General features: G+C 36.2%; 1 pseudogene across 1 annotated transcript; it reads right to left on the minus strand.

Annotated features, from left to right (window-relative positions):
* Window positions 1-239: 239 nt before the first annotated feature.
* Window positions 240-2,076, minus strand: LOC120068199 (putative aspartic proteinase GIP2 pseudogene; annotated as a pseudogene). Its single transcript, XR_016525282.1, has one exon. The product of XR_016525282.1 is annotated as a putative aspartic proteinase GIP2 pseudogene (transcript).
* Between the last annotated feature and the right edge of the window lie 2,529 nt (window positions 2,077-4,605).

Raw genomic sequence — 4,605 nt, forward strand, 5'->3', positions numbered from 1 at the left:
ATCATGTTTGCAGTAATATAATAATAATAATAATAATGTCTTTATCTTTTGAAAAGCACTTGTAGAAAAATTTATTGCCCAACTGTTATATTCGAAAATCTATAAACCACACCACATATCCATTATTAAAAAAAAAAAAAAAAACATTTTCAATTAAGAAAGAAAAAAGAGAAACCAAGAAGATAAGAGATGATTCTTGATTCAAATCCACAAAACAACTAAAAAATAATAATAATAAATAACAAAAATTAGATCTCGATTATAATTCTTTTAAGTTAATTATCACAAGTCATAACAAAAAGAAAAAAAAAAGTATGCTGGAACTAGAAAAATAACATACAGATCTCAAAATATTGCCCCAAAAAAGGGAAAAAAAAAATATATCCTCCCATAGTACACAGCAATATCCTAATTTCCAAATTTAAAAAAAGGACCCTCAAAATTTTACCCCTAATTTCAGTTTCATCATTCCCAAATCATCCTGTTCTTTTCAGTAAATTTTCCGGCGAGAATTCCGAGCAAGATCTCTTCCTCTGCAACAAAGAGGAACTAAATCCGAGCATGGAAGTTCCCATGTCGAAATCAAGAACGATATCCTCCATTTGATACCCTCCCAAAACGATGGCGTTTCTCGGCTTCAATCCACCATCAACAAACCCTAAACAGAAAGCTTCATCGTTAACCTTCACCATTGAATTTCTTCCATTGATTTTCCATCCCACCATCTCGCTCTGCAAAATCAGTTCAATCTCCGGCACTTTTGGCCCTGTTGCCGTCATCTCCATGTTTTCCGATTCAAAACATGCCTCAAACAGCGCTACCGGCGCTACTTCTTTCATGTTCATCGCTGCCGCTGCCGCCCTGAAAGCCGCAATCAGAGAGTTAAAGATTGAACTCTCTAAGGCAGTGTAAGGAACAACCGTGCTTAATCTTGTCCCTCCGCCTCCTCCGTCGCCTCCGCCGTCTAAATCGAGCAACGACTTATTCAGATCGAGGCGGTTGCCGTCGACTTTAATGGCTTTTACGTTGATGAAATACTCCGGCGACTGCGAGGCGTCGATTTTCTTAGTCAAAATCGGCGTGTAAGTCAAAGAACTCGAAATCTCAGATCCATAAACAGAGTCTTGACTTCCACTATCCGGAAAAACGACGCCGTTCGTCGACGAAAGACAGATAGAAAACCGGCGGTGAGAACCGAGCTCCGTCGCGATCTGAGCCGGAAGCGAGATTTGATTCCGACCAAGCCCTAAAATCCCTTTAACAGATTTCGCCAAACCTTGTAAAAGAAACCTCGGAGCACAAGAATGAAGAGCAACAATTACCGCCGCCGTTGACCGATCCAAAGACCTCAAGGCTACCGTATCCTCGACCAGAACCGCCTTCCCTTCCAAATCCCCAAACGGATTCCGAGCGATTACATCACACACGCCGCCAACAGACCCAGATCTACCCCCACCAGTGGCCGCAATACACTGAATGGAGCGGCTGGGAATCGAGCGGCTGGAAGAAGATGCACCACAGGCCATCCAGAGAGACTGGCCGCCGAGATCGACGGCGAGATGGAGAGGCTTAATCGGAGAGCCATGGTAGACAGTGGCCAAATAGTGATTGGTGACGGAATCTTTGGTGAGTGGAATGACTAGAGAGAAGGTTGAGCCATGGAAGAGGGTTAAGAAACAGAGAAGAAGAAGAAGAAGAAAGGGAGAATGGGTACCAGCCATGGAAATTTCTGGTACAGATCGGCGGAGATTCGCCGCGGATTGGGAATAGGTTAAAGAGAGAGAGAGAAGGAGTGAAGATTTTTGGAAGAGGAAAATTTTGGATAAGGGCCAGGTGGAGGAGTTTGTTTAAGAGAATATATTTATAAAATTTATGGATATAATTTTTTTTTTTAATAAAGAAAAACGATGGGATGCTGAGGTGGAAATGAATTTGCAATCTTTTTACGTCTATCTTCTTTGCCCAAATTTTAGGTGAATGGTTTTTAACAAAATACATGTGCCAAATATGTATTTCTGATTTAGGAGTTTTTGTAAGAAGTTGGGTTGAGTTATGAAATATGGAGTTAATATGTTTGTGAAGTTTGAAAATATGTATTTGTGGGGCATAGCTAAATTATTAAGTTAGAGGTTAGGAGATGTTCGGTGCATTTTTTGTAATCTAAAAAAGTATTGATTTTCTTGTGGTTATTTTTGTTTGTATAAATTTTTGGTTAACCTTTCAATTGCACATATATTTTTAACACATAATTGAGATGTCAACTTAAAACATTCACATATGTTTTTTACATTTTTTTTACATATAATTATTGCACTTGAGATAGACAAAATACTCTTATTTCATACATATAACAAAATTACATTATAGGTTTGTGTTAGTGCAATTTATGAGTAATATGCACACAAAGAAAGTAGATCATCGAGGGGTTTAGGGCTTTTTAGGGGATTCTATATCAAAGTATAGGTTAGAGTTTATTATGTATGTATGTTAGTGTTGGGATAGGTGATCAAAATGGAAACTTTGCACAAGGGCCATCTCGAAATTTGGCATCACTTTTCAATTTGCTCGATTTTTTTAACCTTTTTGTTGATGTCGTCACCCTGTGAATTTATCACTTTAACCATTCTTCCTTCTTCCTTCTCTCTTTTGCAAATTTTTTTCTTTTTTTTTTTCCAATTTTTTCTCTCTTCATTTTTTCCTCTTTTTCTGTTTAAGTGATTTCTTCTATTTATGACACCCTTTATTTTTTAGCGATTTCCCTTTTTTCTTTTCTACCGATTTATGTTTATGTCACTCCTTTTTTTTCTATTTTTCTAGAAAGATTTCTTTCCCACCCTCTTTTCTTCAGTTACCCTCATTTTTCGGTGATTTCTTCTGTTTATGTAGATGTCTTCTTCTTCTTCTCGACTCAAAGATGTAAGTTGGAGTGTGAATCAAAACGAAAGGAAGAAGCTAGAGTGAGACTAAGAAACAAGAGGAAGAAGTGAGGGTGAGAATTCAAATGAAGGGAAAAAAAAACTCAAATGAAAAAAGTACAAAATTGATGGGGAAGAAGCTAAAGGAAGTAGAGCGGGGAAGAATTCAAAATTGGGGAAAATTAAGGAAAAAATGAAAGAGAGCAACGTGAATTGGGAAATGAGATGAAGGAGCGAGAGGAATGAGAGGAAAGAGCAAGAAATTCAGATTGCTCTGGCCTCATATGCGTTTTGGGGTTAAAACGATATTTTCTCACACGGTTGACATAAGCAGAAGGCCAAATTTCAAGTAGTCCCTCAAGTAGGGGCTATCCATACAAATTTCTCGATCAAAACCCTACTCAATTAAATGAAAGGATTATCGTAAGTATATAGGGGAGAACAACTATCACTAATGGTATGAGGCCTTTTGGATGAAACCAAAAGTAAAGTCATGAGGGTATAAATTACTATATAAGACGAATATTAAACATTATGAATTAATCATTTCAATTTTGTATAAACACTTTCATCGACCAAGTACCTTTTTTTTTCTTTTAGTATATGATCGAATGAGTTGGTCATTAAAATTAGTGATTGCAAATATCGATGAAGCTAGTGGTCAAAGCTAGTCACCAGGGGTAATCATCAAACTTGGTCGTTTGAAGTGATAGTCGCATAAAATTGGATGTAGAAGGTAGTCTCGGGAGATGATTGTTGGAGCTAGTCTGCACCGGAGTAATCACTAAAGATGGTCGTTGTTGAAGGTGGTTGTTAGAGTTTGGTCGTGGGAGGTGGTCATTGAAGTATGTCGCCAAAGTAAGGCAACAATAGTTGCCAATGGTGGTTATTGTCAAAGTTAGGTTTCAGAGGTGACCATCAAAGTTGATCACCACAGATGATTACTAGAGTTAGCGCGGTGGTTGTTGGAGCATGTGGGTAGAGTCATTAGAAACATTGAAGCGAGGGGAGGGAGAGAGAAAGAGGAAAAAGTAAAGTTTCTTGATAAATGTACAAACTAAAGTAGTAAACACTGTTGAAGTTAGTGGAATTGAGTTATTTAACATCGATTTGTGAAATTGGTAGGCCCTACATTGAATTGAGTTAAGACCCCAATTCAACTCAACTCAAGTTAATGCCCTAAACACTTTCTTAGAGTTTAACTTTTAGCTATTCAATCTAAACCTACTAAACCTAATTTAGTAGATTCCACTAATTACCATTATAAAGGGTTGTTGGTAAATAAAAAATAAAAAAAAAAAAAAAAAAAAACCATCTTTTTCACAATATGGGGTGGAAAAGTGAATCTCTGACCTCGAGACTCGAGAGGTGTGATCGATAGTATAAGTTTTATGTTAATTGAGTTATGTCCATGATGGGAAAAAAATTAAAAAAATATATATGAAAAATTATCTTTTTAGTCTTTGAATTTTAAAAAATATGTATTTTTGGTCAAGACATACATGTTTAATGTCCAACTTTTACCGAATAGTTGTATTTGGTCATTTGAGTTTTTAAAATATATTTCTTTAGTACCAAGTTTCTTATAATAAATTCAAAAGGTCTTTAAAGTAATTTTTATTATTTTAAATAATTATATAGCATTTTGAATTAGAAATATAATTTAAAGATAATTTTAGAAAGAAGAGAT

The sequence above is a fragment of the Benincasa hispida genome, chromosome 12 (assembly GCF_027475165.1).
Source record: "Benincasa hispida cultivar pf3 chromosome 12, pf3_genome.v1.1, whole genome shotgun sequence".
Lineage (NCBI taxonomy): Eukaryota > Viridiplantae > Streptophyta > Magnoliopsida > Cucurbitales > Cucurbitaceae > Benincasa > Benincasa hispida.